Raw genomic sequence first — 19,047 nt, 5'->3', positions numbered from 1 at the left:
GACAGTTGCTAAAATCATTGATGTAATTGGCTACCTATGTGAGGATGCCAAATAAGTCAAATATTTGTCAAAATGGGAAACAAAAAATCTTCAGGGTCAAGAGGGAATTTCACTTGCTGTTCTTTTTCCATGAGGTTCTGGAGTAAATGGCTGCAAAGAACAGTGAGCCTTGATGCCTTGATCTGCTGAAAGACATCTCAGGTTATGTCCCAGTCACCCTCACATGATTAGAGTCAACACACTTGGAAACAAGGAGAGCCAAATTCTGGCATCACCATCTTGATTTTATCATTACACAAATAGATATAAAATCATGGTCTTATTGGGAAGCTCAGTCTCAGGTAAATGGAAAGATACAAATGAAGATAAGGAAAAAAACCAGGCAATATCTGTTGGAACATTTGGAACATCTTAATCTGAAATTTGAGTTAAGAGACAGATCCCTTTTTAAAAATTAGAAATAAAGTACATTTGTTAAGGGACAGTCTCAGAAAATAGTCTTAATTTGTAAACTATTTAAGGGAACTATTTATATTCCCCTGCAATCAGATTTCCAACTGCTCGCATTCTGGCTTGGTTTTCCCAGATGTTCCTTCTCAGGTTGTCAAAGAAGTGAAGTAAATTTCTGTAGTCTGCAGGTGTTAACTTGCAGGTACAAAATTTCATTTTCAAAGATAAAATTCAATAAGGAGAGAAAAGCTTCTTGGAAGCTAAATGTAGTCTAGTGTCTATTTTTTTTCAGTCTTATTACTGTTTTGTTACTTATGTTAATAGCACTAAAAATTAAGAAAGAGGTGTGAGGTAGATTGATGGTTTCCCAAAATAAAAATTCTAATAGGAGTTGCAGATGCATCCAAGAATACAAATGCTAATTGGACTGAAATTTGATTCTACATTCACCTGCACAGACATTAAAAACCTCCATGTGGCCAATAATGAGTGTTCCATAGCCTGAGATAGTTTAAGGACACTTCCCAGCCCAGTTAGTCTTTAGCCAGGAGATGTCTGGGAGAAATCATGATCTCATCATGGAAAGATTACAGTCAGTAAAGTGAAATCAAAGCAAGCCAAAGAATCACGACATATTTTCTTAGTTCTAGGTGACAGCCAAAGAAAGATCAAGTATTTAAATAGGCATGAAGTCAGCTCATCATTATTTGTCCTCTGAGAAGTGCTGGAGGAACATTGCTGGCCTCCTGACCGTCACACTGTGCCTGCTACAAGAACAGCTAAAGGACTTCAGCTTTTGATTCAAGGCCATTTCACTCACTAAAAGTGGTTCCATCTTTTTTTTTTTTTTTTAATAAATTTACAAAAGCAATGTTTTTATTAAAATTACCAAGATTTAGAGCAAGAGGAAATTAGGAGAAAAATTACCACAGTAGTGCTTTTCCTTAGGAGACCATTGCTTACTGAAAGCTTAATTCATATCTCCAGCTTTTCCCCTGCCTTGGTTGTCACATGTTTATGGCTCCCACTTTCAGTTTTGTACCACACTCATCATTTCAGGTCCTGGATACCTTCCAGCAGCAGCTATTCTGGATGCAAGGACAGGTCCCATATTGTTCCCTTTTTCCTAGGACAGGCAAATTATTTTGGTAAACAAGGCATGTGGGGAGAATTGGGTAGGGCTTGAGTAAAATTATTTCGGTTGCAAAGGCTTATGGAATATATCCTGAATATTTTTTTGTCTTTTCTAGCAGAAAAGAGTGCTTAGGAAATTCTGTTTATCACTGTTCATAAGAACATAAATAAGCCTTCTTGCATGTTTGATTCATCTAACCTAACACCCTCCCTACTGTAGGAGTCAGAAGTGAATTCCAGGGTCACTTCCCTTGTAAAATCATTCTGGCTTTCAGCAATCAGTAGTTTAAGGACTCAAGACTGCAGCTGGATCATCCTATCTAATGGCTATCAGTAGTTCTATTCCCCATAAATTTGTTTAATTCCTTCTTTTGTATAACCAGATTTATTATTCTCCAGAACAGTGCCAGGGCTTCAGATTGGATCATTGCAAGAGTATACTATACGTTATTTATATTCAAAATATTTAATGTCTACCTCAACAATATAGCTTTACTTGTTCTAAGATTATATATGAGGTTGATATTGCTGGTTGAATAAACATACACTTACGAGTTAATAAAAATAACATTTTAACTGCTTGAGTGCAATGTTCCAGTGACCCATAAGATCAGTTCTAAGTTCTCTGCAGTCCTAAGCTCAGCGTGAGTTTTAACCTTCATCAGTAGGTCCACTGCAGCCATTAAACAACTGATGAACTCACCTAAAAGAGGAGAGCACAAAATGCAAATATCAATTTAAATGACTGCATGGAAAAAGCAAAAATTCACTGTTAAACTACAGCAGGCTGAAATGAGAGCTGAGAATGACAGAGAGGGCAGGTACTGACCCCCATACTAAAAGATGTACAACAAAGGCATTTGCTCTAAGTTCTCATGGAAAGCCTTTTAGACAAATTAATTAAGCAATAAGACATGACAGGGTGTGAATCGCTTGGTAATGATTTACGCCTATTGTGTTGTTAGGCAGAAGGCCAAAGGCCGAGTGCTGTCAAATCACCTAGGTGTAAATTATCATTTGATAATTTGAGCCCTGGAGTGCGTTATTGTAATTAGAAGGTGTTCTATCATAAGTTTTCTACTTAATTCCATTTTTTTTTCAATTTTCAGCTCCATTTTGATACTTAGAATGCTATCATTAAAAACGGAACCTTTTCTTGCAAGATTATTTCAGACAACTAATAGCCTGAGAGGCTTTACACAACTAACCCTGTCATATACCACAATGAATAGCAGAGAAGTCAATGCAGGCATGTCATCACTGTAATTTAATCACCATGCCTTCATTCATAAAGCCAGTTACAGACAAAGGGAGGTATTAGGGTTATAGAGGAATGTGCAATCAAAATAAGTTGGAAGTTAGGTGCAGAGTCGATGAAGAGGAAAGAAGCAGCTGCACTTCCTCTTTTCAAGTTAAATAGCACAAAAAAGATGGAGAGATAATAACATGAATTCTTCCAAGCTGCAGCATCCAGACAGCTGTAGAAACCACAAGAAGGCAACTCCAAAGCCTGATTATTCAAAGTGAGAGAAGCAAAGTGCAACAAGGTCTGTTCCATGCAAAAATGTGAACACCATCTCTAGCTTTGGAAATTCACACAATGCAACTTATCAGAACTTGGGAGAAGGTTATCACTGCCTACTTGTCTACTTGTTTTGTTGTTATATATTACTGGAGATGGAATATTTAAGTAGCAGGATCTCCAGTTTTATTCAGTTTGCCATTTTTAGATACATACAGACATTAATCACATCACATGTACCAAGCAGAAGAAAGGTCTTTTCAAGTCTGGCATAGAAATGGATGATGTCATCACAGCCTCTTTTTGCCTCTTGCCTCATCTATGGCTCTACCATAAGGAAAAATATTTAATCAAATCCAGCTACTGTTTCCTAAACATTAACCAAGATCACAGTTATATGTAATAGAACATCCTTTACTGCAGAATTCCTAACACTGAAATGATTGCCCACTGATAACAGGCAGTCCCAGGATGGCAGTACCCAGTGTGAAATGTTAAGGTCAATCAAGAGAACATCTTCCTGAGCACTAGACACACTCAGAGAAAGATAATTTTATCATTGGTCAGCCATGATTTCAAAACCTGCAAGAAACCATCTAGTAAGTGATATAACTGTAAAAACAGAATGGGTCAAATTTGTTCTGATAAATGACTGGTCTTAAAATCATTTTTCTGGAGTTTACTTTTGATGTTTGCTTATCGGTGGCATATGCTCCTTTTTTTTGTTGTGATTCTTTTTCCATCTATTTTTTTCCATACATTTTTGTGCTGTCACAAAAGCTGCCACACATCCACATTGCATTTATTTAATCAGAAGGATCCAGATAGCGTGATAGTTGGTTTTACCATCCGTCTAGCATATTATTAGTAGGTTAGGGTTTGGAAAATTGACAGAGAAACAGATGTTGGGATTATTTTATGTAGCTTGAATACCATAATGATATACAGTTGTCAGAAGCATCTATTTTCTTATTTTAGGAAGATGATTATTTTATGAAGGAAATGGCTCAACTTTTTATAACCCAGAGGGGAGAGAAAAATGAAATGAAGGACCTGAGGAAAATACCTAAGGAAGGAGTGATGGATATTTAGTCTGTGCCTAAAAGTCTGTGCAGAACATGTGCAATTTATGAAATTGTTCTAAGGGAATAATCCTGTCTGTGCCTGTTTCCCTCACAGATACATATTTAATGACATAAGGGAAAATAAATCTATAGTCCCATGATTTGCATGTCCTTCGTCTGCTGTAAACTGTGACAGGAAGGAGGCATTATTTTTGTTAGTTGCAGCTTAATGATGTAATATGCAGAGGTTACTCCCTTTCTCAGAAGGAAACAGAAGGCTTGAAAATGAAGAACTTGGACACGCTTGGTGTGGCTTCATTCCCTTTTCGCTATGCTTATCAGTCACAGTGGGGAAAAAGGATCTAGCTGGTGTCCAAAGGACAAAGGTCAAAAAAACTTTATTTCCTTTTTTTTTTCCACATTTAGTGTCTTACCATTGGACTTTTAGATATGAAATAACAAGACCAAGTTTTCTTTTAATTGCTCATGGGTTTGCTTGCTTTCTTCTCTGGCCACCTGCTCAAATTGCATTTTAGGAAGAAATTAAGGGACAGCAGAAATACTGTGAAAAGCACATAGCACCCAGTGCTTTGATGCATACATTTAGGAATGAATATCCATTCCTACCTTTCTTTGCCTCTAATTCCTCCTTTTCTGCCATTTCATCACTTCATGTTAATGCCAGATGTAAATAGAATTCAGTATCTGGTAAGACAATTATATTTAGTTCCCATCACTATAATTTAAATTTAAATAGTTCAGGCACTCATCTACTTCTGGAGGTGAAATAAGTCTCAAAAAATTAGTTCCTTGAGCAGTGGGGAAGTCAATATCTGTGTCTCTTTTTATCTAACATTCATGAGTAGGGCTTAATACTTCTTCCACAGACATCTGCGGAATGACTCTGGGAAGAAAAATTGAGAAAACAGAGTTGTGTGTGGATTGGTGTGGCACTGAGTGCAAAGTAGGGAGAAAATTCCCTACATGTACATGCACATTCACATGCAGACACACATGCACAGAGAGAGATGTCACACGACTTCTGAAATCTCTTATTTAACAAAATAGAAAATATGAATGATCCGTCTTCAAACAGCACATGAAATTGGGTATGAATAGAGAAACTGCACAAGATGATATAGTCAAGTAACTCCCTAGGAAATTTGCAGAGATCTTTATTATTAATATCAAATATTCTCCTTTCTTGTTAAAGGCATAAATCTCTGTAATGAAATAGAGTTCATCACCTCTGGATTTATATTCTTAGCAGGGGTTTAGATATTTATGGATGCCTCACAAAAATTTAAGAGGTATTAAAGAAGTACTGATCTAATAAAGTCAACAGGTAGTTGATGCAATATTTGAATTTAGACTTCACTTTTTAATCATAAGGTTGTGACATGCAATATACAGAACTGCCTCTGAACATTGATCAGAAGTGTCTCCTTTTGATTTCCTTAGCTAGCCATTGGTTTCTATCTAATATTACTCAATTCACAGGCAACTGGGAAAGGATGTATGTGTTAGTAAAACTATTTTCATTAAGATATTTAAGAAGCAGAGCAGGCATTTTTTCCATGCAGTTTTAATCAAAAAGCACTGTTCATTGTGCTTTAAAACAACAATGGTTATTGCCAGAATTACCATAAGATTATTAGATTAATCCACTAATCACATTATTTATTCTTTCTTCTCTATCCTTTTATTTACTTTAAAATATGAATTTCACGGGTGTGATTGACAATGAAGAACAAAGAAAAGAGAGTCAGCTGAGTATCTGCTGCTCAGTTCCATCCAGAATTGGATGTTCCAATTCTGTTCTCACAGGAACACGTTTTTAGTATTCAACTCTGCCCAGCCATTCTTTGAAGTGAAAAAAAAGTAGATATTAGCAAAAGGTTCAGACAAAAATTCTGGATCAAAGCATTCTTTGTCCTGGGGAAGACTCTTGTTTAAATTCTGTATTTTTTGTCATAACCTAGTCCCAGGTTCTGAATTCAAATTAATCCAGAATATTGAAGCAACTGTGATCTGAGTCTTTGCTTTGTGATTATGGTCTATCTTAGTAACATCCCATGACTCCATAACGTCCAGGTGCTACTACAAGCAACCAACTTGGAAATGCAAATAGAGTCATTCAAGGTCTGTCAAAAATGTTTCTAGGATTTACAAATCATTATTACATAACACAAACCAGAAAAAGGGTGTATTTTAAATATTTGAGAAGTGTTAGTGTAGTTTTATGAGATTAAACTACAAACCAAAAGAATGGGAAAGAATTACCTGTCAAAGATAGCAGACAGGGACTAAAGCTACAGAGGAAAGAACTGGGATCATTTCAAACAGATTATTTTATCCTTGGGGTAGATGTGTAGGAAAACTGGATTCCAAGATTATTCTTTTCCTTGGAGAACTAACCAGAATAATGTGATAGTCTTTACAGCCTTCAGTTTAACACAACCAGGATCAGTAATTTAGCATTTTTATATATTGAACAGATCTGCACTGGGAAATGCTAACGACAGCAACCAGCATGATACAGATTGTTCTGTAGCTTTGACCTACAAGTACATTTTATAGCTGAGCTGGTGTCAGGATTCTGTCTGGCTGCAGCACCAGCCTCAAAACGCAGCCCAGCTCCCTCATACTACTTGCAAGCAATTCAGACACAGAATATTTTGGGGATCGTAAATGAGCAACATCTATTCCCAGGGTAAAGCAAGTCTATTTCACAAGTTACTTTATGGACCATATGGTTATACTTGGTTACATTCAGTCACATAACATCACATAAAGCAACTTAATCCAGTATATTCAGATCCATGCAATGCAAATGGAGCATCATTTCCAAGCTTTAAAGGAGCCTTGTCTTTTTCCCTAGGGAACATGGTGTAGACTATAGTTTTAAATCAAACTTCTCATAAACTTTTAACACTCAAGTCTTTCCAAAAATCATGTCATCCTCCAACTCGGTGTGATGCAACTTATCATCTGTATGTCTGAGCATAAAAAAAAGGCACTCTGGCGTTCTACTAAAATTATGCTGAAAATAGAAAAGGAGATTGCAACCAGTAAAGAGGAGAAGTCAGAATCACTTCGGGATTTTAGTACAGTCCTTGCCAAAACCAGCAAAGCATCCCTCAGGCCTCCTTATCCGGTGTGCCGAGCTGAAGCCTTCTGGAAATAGCAGGCTTAAAGGTTGCTAAGCCAGACACTTTCTTAGATAATTTTAAGGCTCATAACTAGGACATTTTAGTACTATACAGGGAAATAGTTCTCAGACTCAAATATGGCACATATTGGATGTAATTATGGGGTGAGCAAGACAGAAAGCATTGCTCAAGGGGCAAGGAAAGAGTTAAGCATAATTCACTCAAAGGTAGGATTGCATCCCAGGCTAACAGCCCTCCAACACAACTTCCCATTGTTCACAGGTCTAGTGAGTTCCTGGGGTAAAGTACTTTTTTGGCTGTTGATGTCAGAAATGCTATCACTTTTGTGATATAATTTGGTTTTCTGTGTAATTACATCCTGGCAAAAGCATATTTCTAATAGCACAGCTAGGATTTTCTGTTTAAAATGCATTGTTGACTTTCCACTGGAATGCTGTATTTGGTTACATTCCACCCTCATTCTAGAGCTCCCTGTACATCCCAGAGCACAATAGCGTCATTATGCACTACCTTGGCCTCCAGGTCATGAACTACAATTATCTCTTTTCATGGCAACAATCTTTATAACCTAGAAACTACTCCCAGGGACAACATTGTAAAGAAGGATTGGCATATGCATAAATAAAGATGAATAGATATTGGCACTCCTCAGGGTTTTTGCCATTGATTATGGAATGTTGATTAATGCCATAATCACTACCTCCCCTCGAAAGCGATAGCGGCATTTTGTGCTGGCTTCACTTTTCTGTCTTCACATCTGCTGCTTTCTCTCCAGTCCCTGGCTCTTGTCACCCATCTGATTCATCCTCGTAGCACGATGACAAAAGTCACAATGTTTGGTTGCCAGCGAGAAAATTTCAGAGGAACAATTTTGAATCTGATTGTTCTCGACTAACATGCTGCTCCAACGGATTATAGCACTTTTATATGCAGTTGCTTTTTGCTAGGTCCATCTGTCTGCGCTCCAAGCTGTGCTCCTAAGATTTGACATTTCAGGCAGTTCTGATTCTGTTTTCTCTCATTCAGTTTCAGTTTTTAAGAACAGAAATCCAGTCAGGAAGGTTATTTGGGGAGCAGTAAGCAAAAAGCATGGTTATTATTAGCACTCTTCAAGCTATTAACCACAATGCTTTGTATTTACTTGACATTACGTAAAAAAATTATCTACAATTTATCTACAAGGCAGATGAGTAAATAGCACCTGCACCACATGTAAGTAACTCGAATCCAGAAATCAGACATTCAGTAATCCACAGAAGGAGCTTATCCACCCTAACTCCCAAAGCACTAATTACTACAATATTCCCCGTCCTCATTATATCAATTATTTGAAAGTTCACTTTACTTCATATAGGATGCTCACCTGCATCTACAGGTAATGAATGACTCCTGAGATGCAGCTGCATTTTAACAGACTGGCCTCACAGGCTTCACAGAACATGATCAGAATCGTGAGCGATAGAAATTGTTCTGCAGGAAGAGACTACTCTGGAAATGTATGTCAGAGTCAAATAATTAATTTACATGCATTGTCATTTTATGCAACATATGTTCATTTTTTAAATACTTGCCTCGCCAGAAGCTAAGGAACCAGCCATAAAAATAAACTAAAGCAGACAATGTCTGGTGAAGTTTAGAGTAAAAATTGCTCCAAGTCGTACTGCACTGGTCTAGTTGTCCTCCTGTAGACTTTCAAATAGATGGTCACATCATGTTGATTAGGTTAGTCCAAACATGCTAGATGAAAATTACTTGGTTTTGGTATCAGGGAAGTCTTCTGGTTGCGTGAGAAGAAAATGCCAGAGGGGAGTTTGTTAGCCAACACCAGCAGAGATTTCGTTTATAGGAATGTTTAGAGAGACTTATGCATATCTATACATTTTGTGTATCTGGTATATGTGGGACAAGTAGAACAAAAGAACTTTGTGCCTTTGGTCCCTCTGCTGTGGGCCAGGTACCCAAAAAAATTGCATTATCCATAAATGCCACAGGTTCACTCGTGCAATACAGAAGCTAAGAGCAGGAAGGGAGTAAAATACATGGATAAGTGGTATAAAAATATGTGAAAGCCAGAAAAAACTAAACTGAAAGTTTCTGCAGTTGTACAGGACAGAGCTGGGCACTGAAACCATGGGTTTCCAAATAATAAGGACATTTAAAGATTAGCATTTAATTTTCTACATCAGAAGACTGAACTTTGTTGTTTCGCAAATAAAATCATGCAATTTAATAGCAACTTAATGAAAGACCCAATGAAACCTTTCAGAGAGAGGGAATTTCCTGAAAGAAGTAGACTTTGTACAGATATTGTTTCCTTTTATTCAGGAGCTGGCAGAAGAAAGAAAGAATATTGCAAGCCAGCTGTTTTCTGAAGATACCTGGGTGTGCAGTGGTTACACTGTTGGTCCTAGAATAACAATGTGGCATGTGGATAATGAATCCAACTTTTAAATTTTAGTTTTCCAAAAAGCTTGTAGACCTATGTCAATGTACTGACTGTATGGACCATTGCTGCCAGCCCCCAGAACATTCAAGCCAGTTTCTTTCTAAGATTGGAATTCAACCTCTATAAAACTTTCCCAAGGATTTGGCTGCATGCAGATTCAGGGGAGAAAAAAAAAAAAACAACAACAAGTTAAAATCCTCAAGGTGTGTTTAATTACATGTTAGCGCAGGGAATTAGTCACACTGAGCAGGACTCCCGTAGGGTGGATGTAGAGTAAATCCCTTTAACATTTGCTCTTGCAATCCAGAGGGGTCAGTGAACAGCAAATGTGTTCTCTCCACAGTAAATGAGAGCAGCAGAATGGAATGATAAGAAATATCCTACATTCTGTACAAAGTATAGAAACAGAGTAACTGCTTTGAAGAATTCCTCAAAAACTGTAAAATAATGAACAGTTTATTTGCCTATATGGAAGTAGTGAAATGCAGAAAAGGATCTGCACAGCAGGAAAAACAAGTTTGTCCAGTACAGCATGATATGCTCCCAACATTTGACAAATGAGCCAGGAGCTGCTCTGTCCTCATGCTGTTCCATTTTTATAACTGCAAATCCACAGTGAATACAGTTTTATGTAGAGGGAACTGCCTCTGACAGATACAAAATTACTTCAATACCAGCATAGTTTATTATCCACTCCTGTGCTGATTTACACACAAGCCAAACTCCAGCTCCCAGAAATGTCTGCTGCCCCTTTAAAGAATTCAGGTGTAATGCCTGAAGTTCATGGACTCTTTATCTGTTGTATGATCTTCCCTGAAAAAATAACATCTGAAATGAGCAGACTTGAGTACATTTATGTCTGTAGAAAATCAGGAATTCCTCCCCTATTCCAGGATAAAAGCAGAAAATAATTACATCCCTGCTTTTCAGGCTGTCTTACATGGACAAACACCACATAAAAGGAGTCCAGAGTATTCCCATTCAGCCTGGTGACAGACTACGTAGGTAGACTGGAACTAAACTGAGCCCTGTCTGTCTGTGTGGCAGCAGAGGTGACAGGAGAACACCATTTGCAGTGAGGCAGCCAAAGAGCAACGACAGCAGGGATGATGGTAATTGCAAAGTGCCAGCAGACTCAGCTTTGGAACAGATTTGCCAAGACTGCCGCACCATGTGATGACACAGATTCCATGCTGAATGCACAGTGACATGGAAAATGTCTCCTAGTGGTGTCCAGGCTTCACCAGTTAACTCCTCTAATAGCTGCTGTCCCCTGACTTTGCCCTGTTTCACCAGCTGTTGTGCATCTCCTGTGCAGGAGGAGACACTGGCACATGGAAGCATCATTAGGGAAATGCAGCAACATATGGATGTGAGAGGTGGGATTCAATAATGAGTCTCTGTGTGTCTGTGTTCAGTACATGCACTGGGAGCACCATCTTTGTTATTTGAGCTTGATTTACTGTTTGTACCATTCTGTACCAGGAGCTCTTGGAAGTGCAGAGCATCCTGGAGGTTACAAGAGCAAATCACCAAGCACAGAGTCAGTTGAGCCTGGCAATGTCTAGAGTGGAGAAAAATTCAGTTTGGTGAAAAGTAAGTTCAGCAATCCAGCTGAATATCCTTCACTCCTGGTTGTCTTCCAGAGCTGAAGACATTCACCTGATGCCACCATGACCTATGACTGCTGAACAGCCTCTTGAAGTTTGTGGCATCCAGCAAGAACTGCTTTGGGAAGCCTCAAAAGCAGAGACTTAAAACAACCTATTCTACGAGAATTAAAGCTAATGAAGCCTGGGCTTCTCTGTGAATTTATGTCTTAGTGTAAGTCTTTGGATGCAGGGTCAAACTGAGGTTTTTGGAATGCTAGGTAGGAGCAATTCTCAGAGGATTCTCTGAGATCTAATGCTGTCAGCTTTATGATAAATGCTTCCTTAGTGTATGTAAAAGTTCATTCAGTGGGTCTTTCTCTTCTCAAGACTGATTTTTGCCCAACCTGGAGAAGTCTGTGATATGTTTACAAAACATTAAAGGCTGCAATGCAGAGAGATAGCTTGTGCCCCCTAAAACCCTTGCCCTTGGGAGCCTCATTCTGCAGGTCTTGCTTCTATATGAAAGGTAGTTAAAATAAATTAAGCATTTTTTCTCACCTTCTTGTCTGGTCTTGCCTGGCTGGTCAATAGCCTGGCTGTAGCATGTGAATCCTGGCACTCTTTGTTTCCCAAGTCATGAAACTCTCAGGAAGGTATTGGGGCAATGAAGACTGACAAAGTGATTGCACTGTCTTTTGCCTTTCCTAGAACCTGTGGCATGTTGAGTGTCTGCAGGTGCCCTGGGGCAAAATTCCTAAGAGTTTTTGAGGTTTTATGATCTCTCAAGTTCACACATCCAAGCAGCACACAATTTATTAGGGCGACACTTAATTAAAGTCTTTTAACAGTTTATTAGCATTTCTTCCAAGTTTTCAGTTTATGATTGAGATAAGGATGTGTTCCTACATTCTGCCTCACACCTGCCTATTATGTGTTTCATTATTAAATGCTTTTATTCGTAAAACCTCCCATGAGATGCATACCTTAGAGAGTAACTCAAATCAGGCAGTCATAACCTGTCCAATTTAATGTTTCATAAGAAGAAAGCTTTAGAATTCCATCTGGCATAGTAAAAAATCACCAGATACACCACCATAACAAAGCATTGGAAAAATAATAATTAAAACAATGTCAAGAGGCTGGTATCTTACACATGGTTTCTCAGGGATTTCTATACTGTCCTTAGCAATGTGACAGGATCAGGCAGCAACCACTGTAATTCAGCAGAGCAGTGGCTTTTCTCCTCTTGGTCCAAGGGCTTCCATCAAACATCCTCATCATGTTTAGAAGCACGAGCACACTCATTCCTCCTGTGTCAGGATATCTGTGTGAGCACAAGTTCTGAGTCCAGCAGGCACTGGGGATGTGCCATTTCTGTGTGCTGGAGGCTACTCACTGGGGTGAACCTCTCCTGTTGCCCAGAGAGGTTTTGGCTGCGCCATCCCTGGAAGTGTTCAAGGCCAGGTTGGATGGCTCTTAGATCAACCATCTTGTGCACAGCATCCCTGCTCATAGTAGGGGGATTGGAGCTGGATGATCTTTAAGGTGCCTTCCACCCCAAACCATTCTGTGATTCTAAGCACCAATCTTTAGAAACAAGGCCCAGTGTGGCACAGAGCCCAAACTAAGCCTTATTGTGATGGTTCTCCATTGCTGTGGCCAGAAACGGTGGAAGGGAAGATAAGAAGAGACAGAAGAAAGCAAATTGAGTTATTCTGAGAAAGAAGATTATGATATGTTGACTGTAGTAGATTCCCCAGCCTGCACATTTGTTGACAACTCATTTGTTTTAGGCTTATCTGTATTCAGATCACATTAACTCAAAGGGCAGTGGATCCAATTTTCTGTTGCCTGGCACTTTGTATAACATTTCTCCAAATGAAGGGGAAAATGGATGGAAAATACTGTTTAGAATCTGAGCTTTGTTTTCATCTCCCCCTAGTTTAGCAGAAATGACTCTGTATTGTTACTTTTCCTCAGTTGCCCTCGCGTGACAGCAGTGGAATGATATGACCTTCTTTTGTCCTTGCTCTACTTACATGTAGCTTATGTTCTTATCAAACCGACCCCAAGCCTGTTCTCTGCCTATAACTGCAGGTCAAAACATCAATTTTGGCAATTCGGCTGCCCCCTCTGCCATTTGGAAGGAGCAAGGGGGAGACAGCTGGCAGTTAGGGGAGCACTAGGAAGCATATGGTAGCTCTGTGCAGTGTTGTCCAAGGGCTTGTAGGACAATCACTCACTTGCTTCACTGATTTCCAAAATGTACATCTCTTTTTTGGGTCTTTTCTCATAAGCCCCCAGGATAGCCATTGTTTCAGCAAAGGTCATTTTAGGAGAAACTCCATCTTTTGATATTATTTGGTTCTTTCCATGGAAGAAAATCAATTAAAAATTATCAAAAAATGACCACAGAGAAAATACAGTGACTGATAAATAAAAGTAACTGGGTAGAGAATAGGACAATAACATGCTAGAAGAGACCATCCTAAATTTAAGGAATTATGCTGGGCATTTGCAACTTGTGTTTTTAGCATGGCAGCTGGTCGGAGGGTTAAGAAAATATGTGGCCATGCAATGTTGGCTGAGATCCTGCCTGATCTTGAGAGTAAAACACAGCCAAGCCCTGTAGTGTTGGATGGGAAACAGCCAAGGAAAATCCAGTGATTCACTAAGTGGCATCCTTCCTGCACAATTACAGCAACCCAAGTGCCAGCATGGTGCTCGGGGATAGTTTTGTTGGTGGCAGTGATATTTTAATATGAGATATAAACTTGTTGAAGGATCTAGTGATGGTTTGCACAAAGATAAGAAAGTTTTGATAATTACTGCCTTATGATTCCACCCTCTGCTTTCTGTTGTATGGAGCTTTCTTCCATTAATTTTTTTTTTCATGCTTTATTCTGTTGGCTGATTGTGGTCATCACTACAATAAAAACAGATTCTTCCAAAGAGGTGGCTGCATTTTTGTAAATTCTGTTTATGTATATTGCCTCCAAAACATCTTCAGCATGTGGTGAGGTGTATGACCAGAAGCCGGCATAGAGACATTTAAATGCTCTCCAGCAGTAGGAAATACTTTGGGAAGCTTGTTATAAACCATTTCTCTCCCTTTAATGTTGTTGATTTCAGCCCCTGAGCTGCAATACTTGTGTTGATGCAACTGTGCCTTCTAAACCAGATCAGTGAGCTGGTTTGGACAAAAAAACCTCTCTAAAAGCAGACATTTTTCAACTTGTATAAATTCTGATCAAGTCTGAAGCGCAGCCATACATTCAGTTCCTAAAGCACGACTGTGGAGGCAGTAAATCCCAATACAGACCTAAATGTGGAGGAGCAAGGAGGCAGGAACACCTTCATGTGGTTTTTACACCAGAAGAAACAGTCTGACACATTTTTACCATTACCAGAAGAGTAATGCCTATTCTAAGGTTTGAAGTTCAGCTACAGTCTCCATTCTTTGTACAATTAAATTTCCATTATATAATTAAAGTTTGGAGTTTATAAAGGATATACAAAGTGCTTTTGGATCCTTGGGTTATAATTGTCTCCTGTACTACTATATATAATGAAAAAATGGGAGTTGCTAAATGAACAGTTGTGCAGAGGTCAAGCTGTAATTTTTGTTATTTCACTTCACAGTTTCCATTTGAAATAAGATTCCATGACACATCTGAATGATTATACACAAGAGCCTATTCTAATAGTAGTAGGCTCATAAAAAATAACAAGACCAAATGATAACTGTCTCCTGACCCATACATGTATTTACAATAGAAGTGCTTTAATAAAGGTAGCTACATCCTCTAGATCCCCAGACCTTTATTTGAACTCTTCTGTAGCATAATTGACAGACAGAATTAGAGTGTATATTAAGACCTGGAACTGAACTTTTTCCGTAGGCTCAGCTTCACTCACATCATTCATAATATTAGAAAGAATCTGTGACAATCATATTAAAATGATGCCACCCTGACATAGATTAACAGGGTATGCAATTATATTTAAATGCTGTAATTGGAACTTGCTGTTAAGTGCCTACTGTCACTTCTCAATTCCCCTCAAGGCAAGTAAACCACTTCTTCCTTTGCTCTATAAATTTAATGCCATATTCTGCACACAGTAAGGGCTGGTATTTCATCAAGAGCATTTTGTTTGCCTCAAATGCTGTGAAAACACAGGCCTTGTGAACACTGCAAGATATAAATCCGTCCTGGAAAATGACTCTGTTAAAAAAAAAAAAAAAAAAAAAAAAGGCATTTTGCCATTTCATGCTTATGGGGACAACCTGAATCTTTGCACTTGATTAGTTTCTTCACCTGAAAGCCATTTCCAGCTCAATCCTTTGCAGACAGAATTATTAGGAGTAATGATCCTGAAGACAGGGCCAGGTGAATTTGATGACACCCAGCTGAATCTTTTTAAACCCCAGGGATGCACCCAGCTGTTTCTCAAGGCTTCATCTTGGTGGCAGAGTAGCTTTTGCTTCTGGTGGTGTGTGACATGGGAGAGCTCTGTAGGATCTTCTTCGCAGAGGAGGAACTGCAGATGGGGTAGGTGGGAAAAGAGAACTGTTGTTTATGCTTTTAGAGTTAAGTTTTATGAGAAATTTTTAGAAAAATTATGATGGGAATTTCTTGCATGGCTTTTGGAAAATATCTTCCTCTGATTATCTCTTCAGTTCACTGTGGATGTGAGAGTGTTGGCTGTTGGTCATAAGTCAATTTTTTATGTGTTTTCCTAGATTTTGTCAGAATTGTGGGTATCCCAAGTTTTGGAATGATTCCTCATTTGGATTGTGCTAGTGAACATCTAATATGTCTAACTGTGTAGAGCAAAGTGTTAAAGTTTAGATGAGAGTTTTGTCCTCTTCATGGACCCAAACTGACTGAAGTTGGAATTCTATTTTTCCAGCACAGCCAGGAGCAGCACTGCTTTTCCTTCATGTCCATTGCCAAAATGACCTAGACTTGAACTTTCCCAAGAATGGGAATGTGCTGTTGTGTAGTCTCCATACTTGAGCAGTCCTGGAGATCTCAGCTAATAGGTGTGGTAGCCAGTGTGTGTTATATTGGTAATGCATAAATCTGAGCTATTGACTCTCACTCACTGGAAACTTAATCTAAGACAACTAAGTCCTTTCTCAAACCCAGCAGTTACATAGTATTCATTTAGAGGTGCTTTGAGAAAGGCTAACTAGAAAGGGTAGGAAGGAAAAGGTAGGATTTTTTAAATTGTTATGACTGACTATGGCTTTACTGTGGAAATTGGTATTATCTAGGCTGGGATGCAATTAGATATGCATTCTTAGTTGTGTTCCTTTTCTACAAACTGTACTTGTATTGATTCTACATGATGTCTACGGGCCTGTGGATGTTTTGAAAACAGTGACTATAAAGCTGCTCATTGATGGCTTTGATAAATGCATAGGGGACTCAAATCTGAGACTGGGCATTGCTCTGCACTGTACAAAAATCCCTCTATTAATCCCTTTCCATTTTCTGTCTTGAAACCATGTATTTTTCTCTGAGCAATGAACTAGAAACCAGCACACCCAGATGCTACAGAGGGTCCTTGGCTCCTTCACAAAATTTGGTCTTAAATAACGTTTTTTGCAGTGTGGCAAGTGCTAGAACCCCACATGGTGACCTACATGGCGTTGGCTAGAGCTTTTCTTGTGAATCTAATCCAACAAAAGCAGCTGTCTCTAAACCAGTAGAGCTGCAAAAGCACTCATGTTTTAGCACTGTGGCTATTCTTCAGGGTACCTGAGAGTAAATGTGAATATTTCAAATGGATACAACACTCTCAGTAAAACCCTAGAACCGACATTTTCTCATGAAATTATTTCTTTATTATTTGTTTGTTTGTTTATGGGTTTTGGGTTTTGTTGGTGGTTTTTTGGTTGGTTGGTTTTGGCTTTTTTTTTTTTTTTTGTCTTCACACTACTTATATACACTCTGCTCCCTCCCTGAACTAGTGAAACATAAACAATGCAACAGAAAACTCTCTTAAATGGAGTTCATGCTGTATCTGATTGCCATTATTGTATATTTATGGCCTCATTAGAGAATATTAAAGTAATATAATGCAAGCGGTAATATGAAAACATACAGCTCTTGCTGATTCCAAATCTGTATGTTCTCACCATGCATTCTCCCTGTGCCAACGCAAGAGTTCAAGTTACAAGGAGTCCCAAGAATCCTTCAATCATCCTCTGTAAAAGCTTCCCTTTATTTTGTTGGAGTCCAACAGCATTGTTAACTCAAGGATTTTTTCCAAGTGCTTTGAGCATTGTCCTACAACAATAATTTATTATTAGTTAAACAGAGTTTGTGGCATTGGCTACTGCTTTCTCAGCCACCATGGCAAGATTCTGTAGATCAGGTCCTGCCCTACATTATCTGAGTCACAATCTCGATTATTAAGACAACTGAGGATATTTTAAGGCTGCACTTGTTCCACTGCACATGATAATCTGCTTTGTTAATGAAATTCTTTCTCTCAGGATTCCCTGTAAAATATGTAGAGTAAAATTCTGGCCCCAGTCAAGTCAGTGGCAAAACTCCCATTGATTTCAATGATCTGAGACTTCATCCTTAAAACCAAACTGGAAGAGATACAGACCAACAGGCTGCAAAAATACTAATAGAGTCATTTTCAATCCAGTGCAGTGACTGAGGCTTATATTTTGGAAGTGAGAAGCTTAATCTCAATAGTAGGCGACAATACATCTCTCCAAGGAACCAGTGGAAGTGCTGGTGAGGCTTAGAGGTTGTGACAGGCCTGCTGTCCTAATTAATAACTTGTCAATCTCAGGATGGAGTTAGGCTATTTCATCAGCCCAGGACTCCAACCTGGGGATACACAAAGGCAGGGTTAATTGAAGCTCTGCACTAGCTTAAAATATCACAAAGTTTGGGGGGATTGAAGGATCTGGATTAAACTTCTGATGTGCAGTGATACTTCATTAACTTCAGGATGTATTTCTAGCAAACAGCATCATAGAATGAAATAAACTGGAGTTTCAGAATTTCCTCACATGCTACCAAAGATGCACCTACAGGAACGGTTGTATCTCAAAGCATTTTGTATTTAGAAAAAGAAAAATAAAGTCTTCCAGGGTTTCAGTGGCAGGGAGAAAAAAGATGCTGATTTCCTAAAAGCTCTGTAGTGTCTGGAAAAGTATCAGGGATAATAAATAGAAGAGGAATGACAGCATAAAATAATTGCATGAATTTTTTTAGGAAAAAAACCCAACATTTGAATACAGTGACCTGAAAGAGAAACAATAGTAAATGGCCAATTTTTTCACCAAAGTTTTGCTCAAACATTTTCATTGTCAGACCCTAACAACCTCACACAGGGTTATTTTTCTCATGCCTTTACAAGGAGACGGAAACAATTGGAAATGAAAGCACAAAATAGATGTGCCAAAGACTGTAGAACCTACTATGAATTTAGAGCCTGCAATCCCTATATCCTATGCCAGCCTTCTAAAAACAAAATGAAATTGTTTTGTGCAGCCAGTAATTCCAGCTCTAGGAGCCAGAGGAAGAAGTAGGTTGTATTTTCTGGAAAAAGGTCTTTTACAACACATTAGTTCACACCATGCACAGCCTTTGAGTGCTGAAACTCTTGTTTTGATATTATGCAGCTCTTTTTT

The 19,047-nt window shown here is 38.6% G+C and overlaps 1 long non-coding RNA gene across 6 annotated transcripts in view; it reads left to right on the top strand.

Annotated features, from left to right (window-relative positions):
• LOC146433634 (uncharacterized) overlaps positions 1-19,047 on the top strand; it is a 143,651-nt gene that overhangs the window by 10,070 nt on the left and 114,534 nt on the right. Inside the window, exon 4 of one of the 6 annotated variants that reach the window (XR_014853660.1) lies at positions 1,101-1,986. The exons of the other annotated variants lie outside the window; for them this stretch is intronic. This is a non-coding gene — a long non-coding RNA (uncharacterized LOC146433634). Of the gene's footprint in view, positions 1-1,100; positions 1,987-19,047 lie in introns of those variants that run through there. 6 annotated transcript variants of the gene reach the window in all.

This window comes from Lichenostomus cassidix, chromosome 8, assembly GCF_008360975.1.
Source record: "Lichenostomus cassidix isolate B80296 chromosome 8, HeHo_3.0, whole genome shotgun sequence".
Classification (NCBI taxonomy): Eukaryota; Metazoa; Chordata; class Aves; order Passeriformes; family Meliphagidae; genus Lichenostomus; species Lichenostomus cassidix.
The sequence above is the reverse complement of the archived record's forward strand: the minus strand, read 5'-3'. Positions and strand labels throughout refer to the sequence as shown.